At 43.2% G+C, this 14,336-nt stretch overlaps 1 non-coding gene across 1 annotated transcript; it reads right to left on the reverse strand.

The window, feature by feature from the left end:
- Positions 1–2,455: 2,455 nt before the first annotated feature.
- LOC141620615 (small nucleolar RNA R71) lies at positions 2,456–2,562 on the reverse strand. Its single transcript, XR_012532004.1, has one exon. It is a non-coding gene; the product is annotated as a small nucleolar RNA R71 (small nucleolar RNA).
- Between the last annotated feature and the right edge of the window lie 11,774 nt (positions 2,563–14,336).

Raw genomic sequence — 14,336 nt, forward strand, 5'->3', positions numbered from 1 at the left:
CCATTTTCATACTTTCCGACTCAATTTGAGTCGGTTTTATATGTCCTTGCTTACATTTTATGCCCCGATTCCCTTGACTATGACATTATGCCTCCCTTGCAGGAATTGAGGCGGGAACAGGAGAATTGAAGCAAGAAGATGGGTTGATAAGACTAAGTGTGGAAGAAGGAGGAAAAAGAGCTAAGATGTACTCCCAGCCGGTAGGCCGGCAGCCGGTCAGCCAGCTGGGACCCCCATATGTATACAACTCAAGCAAATTAAGGGAAGTTACAGCGAACTCCGAGCCGGTCATAAGGCCGGCAGCCGGCTGGGAGAACAAGAGGATGGAAGAATTCAAGGAAAGTTACAGAGAACTCCCTGCCGGTCATAAGACCGGCAGCCGGCCACCCGGCTGGGAGCTCACAAAGAAGCTTGAAAGTCAACAAGAAGAAGAGGAAGTCAATGCACTCCCAGCCGGCCAAGCACCGGCAGCCGGCCAGCCGGCTGAGGCCACCTGATGACTTTGGAAATAAAATATTCTTCCAGGAAACTCCCAGCCGGCCATAAGACGGCAGCCGGCTGCCCGGCTGGGAGTACATCTCCGCATTTTGAAGCCCATTTGTAACCTCACCCTAATTATGGTGCAACCTATAAATACCCCCTCCCTTAATCAATTGTACACAATACCTTAGATCTGAAATTACTCTCTTAATTATAAGCAAACCCTTAATCAAAGTTTCAATCTTTCCTCAATCAATCTTTAGTTTCTTGTTATTATAGTTTAGAAATAGTTTTGTTGGATTATTTACATTTGAGTATTGGGTTGTAACTTGAAATTTGGTGAAGATTGTTCTTCCAATTATTCAAAGATTGCAACTTTGCCTTTATCATTAGTATAATTCTTCTCTATTATTGTTCATCTTTCATTTGTTTACATTTTGAATAGTTTAGTTAGTAGTAATTGCAAAAATGTTTCTCCTTGATTGTTCTATGTTAAATTCCTCATATTTTGTGTTTGTTATCATCTCCATGTGTGAGTAGTACTCTACTAGGATGAAGGGGGATCTCATATGGATTAATGAGGGTAGATTATAGCATAGAATGATTATAATTCTTGAGTTTAAGCTTTACAATTTTATTATGCATGCTAGGTGTTTGTGTTAATGCTTGAATGAGGATTTAAGTGCTTTCACTATCTATCTTTGCTTGTTAAGTGAGAACTCGGCTAGTAAGTAGGATTAGCATGATAAAACTGTAGTTGAGTTGATTAGGTGAGGACTTAATCGATCTTAGCTTAGGGATTAGTCTCATATCGAGAGATAGAGTCTTTTCTATGCTTTTGCTTTTGAATTTATCCTCCTATGCATGTCTTCCCTTAACCATATGAGTGAACCCGATATCCTAGTCCCTTAAATTTTTTTAATCACCATCCATAGCAATTGTTTAATCTTCTTGTTTAGCATTTCTCTTTAGTTAATTAAATCTATCATTTCCCTTTTGAGTTGAACTAAACTAGTAGTCAAACAATTAATCCTAGTGCCATAGATACCGTGTTTTGGGTTTGACCCTCACATACTTGCGACACCCTCGTGCAATTGTGAGGCAAATAAAAATAAACATCAAGTTTTTGGCGCCGTTGCCGGGGACGGTAACATTGGATAGGATTGTTTGTTTACATCTAGGCTTAGTTCTTTCATTTTGTTGCTTGATTATTTTCTCCCTTGTCCTAGTGCAACTCTTTCATTAAGGCTATTTGATCTTTTGTTAAGTGTATGAATAGGTGTTACATCGGACCTCTTTTCCCACTTGATCACGAGATCGAGAAGACATTTCGAGCAAGAAGAAGATTAGCTCTTTCGGCATTTCGAGGATCTCCACCCATTGTTAACCCACCAATAAACCAAATTTCCACAACAGATAACCTATGCCAACCACCCTCTTCCTCCACCCTATAACCCCTTTACATTCCACACAACTCTCCACTAAAAACTCTCCACCTCAAAACTCTCCCATTGACTCACCACAAAGTTCACCAACACATTCATTACATTCCAACCATACAAATGAAACCGACTCTTCACGAGACAATCTCATAAACGAAGACATGGCGGACCAACCCATGGGCTATTACAATAGACCGGACCCCAACCGTGCATTTTCGCCTATTAACTATGGGGCTATTGCTCCCAATACATTTGAACTTTGGCATCATGTGATCAACTACATGCAACAAGACACTTTCCATGGTATGAAGAATGATGATGCACACCAACATCTTATCTCCTTTAAAGAGAAAGCGGGTTCCATTAAGCATAACGGTGTGACGGAGGAGCAAATTCTCTTGATGCTCTTCCCCATCACCTTGAAAGACAATGCTAAGAAGTGGTTGAACTCTCATGAGCTGGGTACATTTACCACTTGGGAAGCTCTATCCAAGGCCTTCATCAACAAATTCTACCCGCCTTCTAAGACCGCAAGAATTCGCCATGAGATTCAAACTTTTAAGCAAAAACCCTTGGAAACTCTAAGTGAAGCTTGGGAGCGTTTTAGGGACCTTCTCTCATCTTGTCCACATCATTGCATCCCAAAATGGATGACCACCCAAACCTTCTTTCAAACTCTTGAGCAAAGGTTCCGGGACATGATAGTGGCGGCGTCCGGTGGAAATTTTGATGGAATGAATAACGCTCAAATCACGGAAATGAATCAAAATATTTCCGAGATGGAGAGTAGTTATGCTAGGGATGTGGACTACAAAAGTGAAGGATCCTCCAAGATAGAGATGGAGTATAAGGCAAAATTGGATACCTTGACAAAGGAATTTGAAGAATTCAAATTGGCAAAGAAGCAAGGAGAGTCAAAGCGTGCTAATGAGGGTGGACCTAGTCACTCCAAAGTTTACTATGTCCAAGAACCAAGGTCTCCACCTATGCACTATCCCCCTCAAATGTTTTGTGATTATTGTGGCGGTGTGGGGCATACTATTGAGTATTGTTCATCTATACCGGAAGATGACCAACAACAAGAGAGTTTTGCTCTCCAAGGGCAAGGTGCACCTAGAGTCTCCTACCAACATCACGAGACCCTCTACCGCGTCTTCCCTAATCAAGACCCAAAACTTTCATATGCGGGACAACCATTGGATCCCAAATATCAACAAGCTCAATACCTTCCTCCACCCAAACCCGACCACTCTCGGTAATACCACCAAAACCAAGGCCGAGGCTCTAACTATCGAGGCCAAAGGCAACATGACAATTCAAACTACATCCCACCTCATCAAAGAGACAATTACCGGAACCAAAACCAAAATCCTCCATACCAACAATCTCATCAACCATTTAGCCAACAACAAGGATACCAACAACAAGGGTATCAACAACAACAAAATTTCAACCAACCCTCACAAAATCAACAATACATAGAACCACCAAACCCCAACTCTTCCCTTGAGAAATTGCTAAGGGACATGGATGCCAAAGTGGATAATCAATTCAAAGCTTTGAAGACCGAATTATCAAATGTCCAAGCACATCAAAGGACATTTGATTCATATATGGCAAACAAAAACCCTTCTTCCTCTCAAAGGGCACCTCACTCATTGCCTCCTCAAGGCTCTCATCCTAGAGATGGACCACCACCACACCAACAAGCCCATGTAGTGGCCTTGAGAAGTGGTAAAGACTTGGAAGATCCCTACAAGGACTATGAAGCCAAGAGAAAGAGAGATATGATGAGAGATAGTGAGGATAGTCCACCTCCCTCACCATCAAGCAAGGTTTATCATACCAAGAAAGGGAAAGTGGGTGCCTATGTTGAAGATGATGACAATTTTGTGTTGGAAGAGATAGTGGTTGAAAAAGGCCAAGAAAGAGTGGTTGAAAGAAACCAAGAGAAAGAGAAGGAAATTAATGAAGAAGCGAACACTAAGCAAGCCACCATTAACCCTCCAATACCATTTCCCAATAGAAGTAGAGCCATGAATGAGGAGAGGAAGTTCTCCAAATTTGTGGATATGTTGAAAAAGCTTGAGGTTTCATTGCCTTTCACCGAGGTAGTGACAAAAATGCCTCTCTACACAAAATTCTTGAAAGATGTTTTGACCAAGAGGAGAAGCATTGTAGAAGATGGTGTAGTCCCTCTTAGAGGAGAATGTAGCGCAATTTTACTTAATCCCATGCCGGAGAAACTACAAGATCCGGGTAGTTTCTCCATTCCATGCACGGTGGGTAATGTGAACATTAAGAGGGCACTTTGTGATCTTGGTGCAAGTGTTAGTATCTTGCCTCTTCCCATTGCAAAGAAAGTTGGGCTCCATGACATGATTCCCACCTCAATGACATTACAACTTGTGGATAGATCGGTACAAAGACCGATGGGTGTGATTGAGGATGTGCCGGTCAAAGTTGGCAACTTCTATATCCCCGGCGGATTTCGTTGTACTTGATATTCCGGAAGATAAACAAACACCAATCATTCTAGGAAGACCTTTCCTAACAACCGGAGATGTTAACATTAGTGTCAAAGAGGGGAAGCTCACCTTCAAGGTGGGAGGAAATGTTGTTGAGTTCTCTTTAACCGGGGCAATGTCGCAACCTATGTTTGAGAGTGTCTATGCGGTGGACATGTTAGAAGAATTGATTGAAGATGAAAAGGATAAATGCTCGGAGGAGCATTTGGAAGAGGACTACAAAGTTTTACCACCCATTCTTGATGAAGTTGAGGGTAAGAACTCTCCAAAGGTAGACCTCAAACCCTTGCCCTCCTCCCTTGAATATGCTTATCTAGATGAGGCAAAAGCCTTCCCCGTGATCATCAATGCTAACCTAACGGATTCTCAAAAAGAAAAACTTTTGAATGTTCTCAAAGTAAACAAGAAAGCCATTGGGTATAGTCTTGATGATCTCACGGGAATTGATCCTCTAGTTTGCATGCACCGCATCAAACTCGAAGATGAATTCACTCCTTCCGCTCAACCAATGAGGAGATTGAATGAGAAATTGAAGGATGTGGTAAGGAAGGAAGTTGATAAATTGCTTGAGGCCGGAATTATATACTCCATCTTGGGAAGCGATTGGGTAAGCCCGGTTCAAATTGTCCCCAAAAAGGGCGGTATGACCGTGGTTGAGAATGAGAAAGGTGAAATCATCTCTACCCGACCGGTCACGGGATGGAGAATGTGCATTGATTACCGAAAGCTCAATTCTGCCTCAATCAAAGATCACTTCCCATTGCCATTTATTGATCAAATGCTCGAGAGACTTGCTAATCATGAGTATTTTTTCTTCCTTGATGGTTATTCCGGGTTCTTTCAAATTCCCATCCACCCGGATGATCAAGCAAAAACAACTTTCACTTGTCCTTATGGTGTCTTCGCATATCGAAGAATGCCATTCGGATTATGCAATGCTCCCGGGACATTTCAAAGAGCAATGATGTCCATCTTTTCTAAATACATTGAGAAATCGATGGAGGTGTTCATGGACGATTTTAGTGTCCATGACAACTCCTTCGATGATTGTTTAGAGTACCTCTCCCAAGTGCTCCAAACTTGCATCCAATACAACCTTAAGTTGAATTGGGAAAAATGCCACTTCATGGTGCAAGAGGGAGTAGTTCTTGGTCATGTCATTTCGAGTAAAGGGATCCAAGTGGATAAGGCTAAAGTAGAGGTTATTGAGAAACTTCCCCCACCCACCAATGTCAAGGGTGTGAGGAGTTTCTTGGGTCACGCGGGTTTTTATAGAAGATTTATAAAGGATTTTGCAAAGATTGCTAAACCCCTCACCTCACTTCTAGCCAAAGACACTCCCTTTGTATTTGATGAAAGTTGTATGGAGAGCTTTTCTAGGCTCAAGCAAGCTCTAGTCTCGGCACCAATTGTGCAACCACCGAATTGGGACCTCCCCTTTGAGCTCATGTGTGATGCTAGTGATTTCGCTTTAGGGGCGGTCTTGGGCCAACGACATGATAAGAAGCTTCATGTGATTGCCTATGTGAGCAAGACTTTGGACAACACTCAATGCAACTACACCACCACGGAAAAGGAGATGTTGGCGGTGGTGTATGCTTTTGAGAAATTTCGGCCATATCTTCTATGTTCAAAGGTTATTGTTTACATGCATCACACCGCTATCAAACAACTCATGGTCAAAAAAGACGCCAAGCCAAGACTAATTCGTTGGGTTTTGCTACTACAAGAATTTAATGTTATAATCAAGGATAAGCCGGGGTCCGAAAATCTTGTTGCGGACCATTTGTCAAGATTGACTAGAGAATCCCGTGGGGATGTTGATGATGGAATCCCCATTGAAGAGTGTTTGCCCGATGACTCTATCTTAGCTATCACGCACTCCGACCCTTGGTATGCAAATATAGCTAACTATTTGAGCTCTAACTTTATTCCGGAAGAACTAGACAACCAAGGTAGGAAGAAGTTGAGATATGAGTCTAGGAGATATGTATGGGAAGATCCTTTCCTATATAGAAGATGCAATGATGGGATCTATCTAAGATGTGTTACCCAAGAAGAAGGTCGAACTATCCTTCAAGCTTGTCATGCTACTACTTATGGAGGGCATTTGTCCACCTCTAGAACCCAAGCTCGGGTTCTTCATTTTGGATTTTATTGGCCCTCTCTTTTCAAAGATGCCTTTGCCATAGTTCATTCTTGCAATTCTTGTCAAAGAAGAGGTAATATTGGAAGAAGAGATGAAATGCCTTTGAACAACATTTTGGAAGTGGAGCTCTTCGATGTATGGGGCGTGGATTTCATGGGACCATTTCCATCATCATTTGGCAACCAATATATTTTGGTTGCGGTGGATTATGTGTCCAAATGGATTGAATCAATCGCCGCCCCTACCAATGACTCAAAGGTAGTGACCAAAATATTCAAAGACTACATTTTCCCCCGTTTTGGAGTGCCCCGAGCCGTTATAAGTGATAGTGGATCACATTTCATCAATCGCACCATCTACTCTCTACTCAAAAAGTACGGTGTCCGGCACAAAGTAGCTCTTGCATACCACCCCCAAACCAACGGGCAAGTGGAAGTATCAAATCGACAAATCAAGGCTATTTTGGAACGGGTGGTGAATAAATCTAGGAAAGATTGGAGTGCTAAGCTCAATGATGTGTTATGGGCTCTAAGAACCGCATACAAGACCCCAATTGGCACTACTCCTTACCGGTTGGTTTATGGCAAATCTTGCCACTTACCTCTTGAGTAGGAGCATAAGGCAAGATGGGCTCTTAAGGAGCTCAACTATGATTTGGATGTCGCAGGGAATAAGCGGTTCCTTCAACTTAATGAACTTGATGAGTTGAGGATGGATGCCTATGAAAATGCAAAACTTTACAAGGAGAGAACCAAGCAATGGCATGACTCAAAGATTACAAGGAAAGAGATCGTTGTGGGAGACAAGGTACTACTTTTCAACTCCCGGTTTCAACTATTTCCCGGGAAGTTGAGGTCCCGGTGGTCGGGACCCTTTGAAGTAGTAACCGTGTTTCCATATGGATCATTTGAGTTGAAGAATCGCAAAGGAGAATGTTTTAAAGTGAATGGACATCGAGTGAAGTACTTCTATGAGGGTCAACACATCGAGACCCAAAATAAAATTGATTTGGAAGACCCCCCGTCCTTGGGGGATGAGTAATTTCAACATTGAACAAGAAATGGTTTGGTGGAGTCCCACAAGAACCACCAATTGTACATAGCATGCATGTAGATAGGTAAATGAGAATTTTGGATCAATGGTACTTAACAATTTGGTTGATGACGGGTTGTCATCTTGAAGGATTTGGGATTTTGATGAAGAACAAGTGTATGACCGTCAATTGGCCTTTTCCCGACTTGATGAGTCGGTTTTGAAAGATGAAAACACGCAAACCGAGGCCGAGTGATGATGAGAAGTGAAACTAGGGGCATATTGTAGAAAATGAGAGTAGGTGAACTCCCAGCCGGGGTACCGGCAGCCGGTCTATGACCGGCTGGGAAGTTCCTGTAAAATTTGGAGAAAAATTGAGAATTGAAGAGGAGGTGAGTCCCAGCCGGCAGGCCGGCAGCCGGTCCACCGGCTGGGAATGCATATATGAGTCAAATTGGTGGAAAAAGGAAGAAGAGGGGGTGCCCGCCGGTAGGCCGACAACCAGTCCCTCGGCTGGGAGCACCCTATTGAGGAAAACTTGTTGGAAAAAATTGGAAGGGAGAAGTCCCAGCCGGCAGGCCGGCCCACTGGCTGGGAAAGCAAATGTGAAGAATTGAGGATAGGGCGTTCTCCCAGCCGGGCCACCGGCAGCCGGTCTTATGACCGGCTAAGACCGGCTGGGAGTTCGTTGTAACATTTTGAGATTTTTCAAATTTGGCCTGTACTCCCAACCGGGTCACCGGCGGCCGGTCTTCGTACCGGTTGGGAGTACTCTGACGCTTAATTAAACACAAAAAACACCCTCATTCTTCATAATTTTGACACATTACTTCATCCATCCTCCCTCTAAACTCCAACCCTTCTTCCCCAAATCACCATCTACCACCTCCAAACACCAATCAACCACCAACAAACCACCATAACCCTCCTTCCCTCCAATAACCCTTTATCAAAAACACCAATGGCACCCAAAAAGAGAGTGAGAAAGAGGGATTTGGCTCTACAACAAGCCGAGATGGTGGCGGCCGCGGCATCTGATATGAGTTCCGATCCGACATTCCCGTACCTCAAGTTCTTTTCTTTCACCATGAAAGGTAAATTCATGCTCTTCAAACAAGGCCCCCTTATCCCAACTCGTTTTATTGATAGACAATCTATGCGAGAGTTAGGGTTAGACCAAGTGACCTTAGATTTGTTTGAGGGAATTGGTATGAGGTATATGTATGGTATCCATGAGAAAACCTATTCCTGTCTCACTTGGGAATTTTTGAGCTCACTTAGGATTGATAAGCATCGTAAGGACCAGAAAGTCGCCTTTTTGCATTTCCGGTTATTGAATAAGGATTACTTCTTGACCTTACTGACTTTCGCCGTTCATTTTGGGTTAGACACTAGCCCTCCTCACAAAGCCCCCGAAACGTTTGACCTTGGGGCTTTATTGAAGGCTATTACCGGCCTAGATGATAACCCTCGCTTCAAGAGAGCGGCTAACACGGTCCACAATGCCGCCATTAGAGTTTGGCACCGGTACATGGGGTGGACTGTTTTCCGAACGGAGGAGTTGGAAATTCTTGGGCCTTACCTTTGTTCCAACCCCATTACCTTCAAAATTGACATTGCTCACCATTTGGCCCTACATCTCCACCGCCTAAGCAATTCTCCGGGCCAAAAGACACAAATTGTGATGGGTGGACTCATTATCCACCTAACCAAGAGGCTCAACCGAAAGATAAATTTGAATGGGATGTGGTTCATTGTGGGGGAAACGATGTTGACGAAAGACTACATCCAACACAATCTAAATTGGATAAAGACTAACCCCAATGACCATCAAAAATATTGGCAAATCCGGGTGAATGGGGTGGATAGAAACTCAATTGCACTCCCAAACCCCGAAAAGATGAAGGTGGTGCCAAATTCACCACATTATTTACTTGATATTGAGGATCCCGAGGATACTACCATACCCCAACTACAAAACCCCAACCTCCTCTATTCACGTGACCGGCCTCCTATCCCCGCAAGACCCACTTTGCGGTATGCTACACCGACCTCTCCCTTCTTTGCCGGTCCCTTCCAACAAGGAGAAGGGTCCTAAAGTCACCAACCACAACAACCACCTCCCCTCCACTATGACCTCATCTCTTTCATGGAGGAGATGAAGATTAGTATGGCAACCGCCGCTAGTGAGCGGTTCGGTCTTCAACAACGCATGGACCGCATCTATTATGACCACTCTCTTAGTCAATTCCCGGTCTATGACAACTTCATGAGACGCCAATACAAGCACCCCTCCAACCTTCACCCCTTCTACTACCTATTTCCGGATGGTGGGCATCCGGAGGACGGGACCTACCTCTACGGCGACATCAATTTACGTCCCCTCCTTCCACTCATGGGGAGGGACATGACACTAGATGGTTCAGGGGTGCTCCTTCCATCTTTGGTGATGGGGGTGATAGTGGCTCGGGAGGGAACATGAGGGTGTTCATTGACATGACTACGGAGACGGGGGAGTTCAGCTCGGACATGCCGATGAGCACGGATGATTTTATTCGTGAGTCCGAGTTTGGAGCCGACAATGATGAGGATGATGATAATGAAGAAGGTGATGACACCGATTTAGAAGAGGCCTAGTAATGATGGCCTTCTTCTCTCCCTTTCAATCCAAATATCAAGTATGATTCCCTACAAATCCAAACTTCTCATTCATATTTCAATTTCGTATGCACTTAGTTAGTGGTATGATATGTAGAATAGAATCATGTAGTTGCATTCATTTAAGCTTGCATTAGATTTAAATTTTGTAGTATATTGTCACACATAGAAATTGCATTCACTTAGCATAGCTTGCATAGTAATTTCAATATTGCATGTAGCCTAGTTCATGAATTGCATCCTCATTTAAAAATACAAAAAATCAAAAAATTGAAAATTCCACAAAAACACGCATTTTAATTCCCGAATCTCCTCCATACACTATGTACATAGATAAGTGTGGGGAGGAGATTCCTTATATTAAAAAAAAATCAATCAAAAACATGTTTTTAATTTTGAAACAAAAACCCAAAAAAATATATCTTTCATTTTTCCTATTTCCTTCCTACATTTCGTTCCATCGAGGACGATGTAAGTTTTAAGTGTGGGGAGGGAAATATCTACTTCGTATATATTTGTAAATAATCTTACATTTTTTAATAATTTGTAAATTTGGCAAAATTTCAAAAACAAAAAAAATCAAAAAATAGAAAAACCTTCAAAAATCACAAAAATATTGCATTGTATATATGTTTGTTTGTTAACTAACCTTTGGCATAGACATCGACCATTTTGCAAGTTTGAAAATGACACGGAAGGACTTATGATCAGGTAACACATAAGCACTCACAGTTTCATTATATTATGCATCATGCTGACACGGGTTTTGGCTTAAAAAGGGTGGGTTACACACCAAGCAATCAAACCCCGATTTGCGAGAGGGATACCAATCCAAACAAAATGTGTAAGGAGGGTGCCCTAGCCTCGTGCTCAAAAGTGATGAAAGCTCTTTGACGAAACAGAAATGTGTAACGTCAACGGTATGGTTGACTCAATCGGGATTCGAAACGCGGGGATGAGAAAACTCACGCCGACGGGACGAGCCAATTGGTCGAAAAGGGTTAGGTTATGGGCCCGGACAAGGAACCCGACCGTGACCGTAATATCAATTAATGCATTCCAACCAAGACCTCGTTCGAGTCTCACCATCTAGGGATCACAAAGACGTAAGTGTCCTAGTTTTCCCCAGCGGAGTCGCCAATCTTTGGACATGGCCCACCTGCAAGCCCAGCCGATCTGTGGACATACATCGGTCTTTTTTGAAAGCCACGCTCGGCGGCGTAAAAATGCCTTCGACCGGATCGTTTTAGATCGGTCGGTTTCGTCTCGGTAAGGGTCTCGAAACGATTAGAGATGTTCGGAGTCGCCACCAAGCATTTGTGGGATGCCTGGAACCCGTTCGAATTCCACTTTATACCTCGGTCAAATCGAAGCACAAAGCAGCGTTTGACATAGGTACTAAAGATAAGGAAATCGTCCCTCTTTAGCATCTTATCTCTAGAATGACTCTCGTACGCCCTGGATAAGGTCGTCCACTATCCAAAGTTTCTGAGTAAGAGGTGAAGGTACGTATTGGTAAGCCCTTTAATCAGACACCCAATCCCGCCCGCGTTTAACGACCTCTACTGATCGATCTTGGTTGGTTGAATGCAAAAGTTGATAAAACGGTTTAAATTCATGAATGCGCATCCAATGATTTAAACCTAACATGTGAGAGCTTTCTAAGTCGGTTGATTTAATCCACGTATCAAGTATAAGATATCGAGTTGGATTAATGATTGATTTGCATGCAAGACGGAAATTAAACATCCATTTACCGTATTAGGTTTAGGGTGCATAACATGATCCATTTGTCTTAGTAAGGCATTTTGCAAATATGGTTTTGAATAATCGAATAGTCATCTGATCCGTCCTATATCCGGGTTAGCCGGGGTCGGGATCGTCCTAGACTAATACTGGAAGGGAACAGGCCCTGTACCAGACGGCTATAAGAGGCGCGAGCCAGCCGTCGGTGTAAGGGGCCTCCCTCTGGTTTTGAAAATGAGAAAGAAAAGGCCTGCTTGAGGCGCGGGTTAGCCAACGGTTGTATGCCGTGTTCTGACTGTTTAGAAAACGTTATAAAACGTGTTGAAATGGGTATTTGAACCCGGTTTGATTTTGAAAGGGTCGTTTAGACCGCATTTGTTGATTTGAAGAACTAGACTCGAATAATCATCATTATTTTGATAATATTCGGTGTCGGGTTCGATTTGACAAACTTGACATGAATAGTTTTGAAAAATGATTATGGACTAATTGTGTTAAGTCCATGTTGAATGTAATTAGTCGGTACTCATCATCGTACCCGGGTTAAAATCCGGCATGGTATGTATAACCAAGGATGACTTTGTGTTGGTGACTAATATGTTTGTTTGAAAATATAAAGAAATGAAATAAAAGGCTTTAAAATACCTTTTAAATGTCATTAACCAAATATTATCACCGAAACACGGATTTAACCGTCATGGTATGAAGAACCAAGGGTGAAAAATGCTTTATGGTTAAAACATGTGAAATGAAACAAAAAGGTTTCGAAAATACTTGAAATGGTAAAAACCGATTACAAATATGAAAGATGGATTAAGGGAAATGACGAGAACAAACACGGTTGATCTCTCGTCCGAGTACCCCATTTAGGCGCGAGCGTTGGCGACCTAAGGGGCTTCGCGCCTCGGACCAAAAATCAGTTTTGGCTCGTTTATTCCATGTTTTGGTTCATGTTATGCATGTTTTAGCATGTTAGAGTCATGAAACAAATGAAAACACAATAAAAGAGGATTTTTACACCCTCATACTTACATGTTTGGTTATGGCGAGTGACCGAAGTAAGTGTAACAACTCGTTTGATCGGAAAAAACTCGGTTTAAAACCGTTTTGGTAAGTAAAAGAGTGTTTTAAAAGTTTAGTGATGGTGTAGTGGTCAAAGTGGTCGGACAAGTGATTTAATGCACGATGACGGTACCAAACAATGTGTAAGGCTCGTGTTTATGATCGGTAGGTCGTAAACACGCGTCGGATTGTGACTTTAGAAGTCGAGTCGAGAATTTTAAGGGAGAAAAGAGGGGGAGGACACTCGCGTGAGCGTCAAATGGGTGGCATTTGAGGGGTATTTATAGGAGAATGAGTGGTTGTGTGAGTTTTGAGCGACGTGGCCACCTGGGATGCTCAAAGAGGCGCGAGCCACGTCGCGGCACTTCGAGTTGTGTTGTCACTATCACAACAAACGCAATCATAATTTGTTCTATCCTAGGTTTTGTAGTCACATGTTTGGTACTTGACCAACGTGAATCCGGGAAAACTTAAGGTAGAAGGTTTGAAATGTTTTGGTTTTTGTGTTTGACTCGGTTTGACTCGTTGTTGGAGTCGGGATTTGAATTTTCGAGTCAGTTTTTGGTCCGGTGTCGGTTTTGACTCTAGTTAGTGTCATTGTGACCCCGTCGCCGTGCATTAAACACTCCAGGTATTTTTGAAATGTTTTGAAATGTTTTGTTTTCGAAATCGTTTTAAGTTTTCCGACGTAAAGTTGTACACAAACTGTCGATCAAACGCTGCGATCCCAAAACATGTTGTAGTCCGATAATCATCGGGTGTTTGTTGGAGTCTCAGCAGATACTGGGTATCTACAGAGCCCCCACTTTGACTGAGGCTTGGACAGGGAGAAAGTCAAAGTAGAGTCCCCAGGTCAATCGAAGATTACAACCTGAAGACCCAAGCGACGTCGAGGCGGATCGAAAGGATTCGGGCCAAGGACCTGCCGTCGGGATGGGCGACGCCAAGGCAACTCGAGGGTACAAGCCAAGGACCTATCGTCGGGAACAGTTTAGAGTCTGTCGACTTTCCGTGCGGGTCGTTTAAAGTCCGTTAGACTACGTACAAAGGCTCGCCAGCCATAAGAAGGAGCCATACCTGAGGCATCTTCGGATATGTCCTTGCATTGTTGCGGATAAATGCTCGCCAGCTGTGGTGCGTACGTGAGGAGGGCTCGCCGGCCGCGGTGCGTTGTAAGGCTCGCCAGCCGAGTCAAGGAAATGTACCCGAGGCATCTTCGGGATCTGTCCTTGAAAGGGT

Source organism: Silene latifolia, chromosome 1 (genome assembly GCF_048544455.1).
Source record: "Silene latifolia isolate original U9 population chromosome 1, ASM4854445v1, whole genome shotgun sequence".
In the NCBI taxonomy this organism is placed as follows: Eukaryota; Viridiplantae; Streptophyta; class Magnoliopsida; order Caryophyllales; family Caryophyllaceae; genus Silene; species Silene latifolia.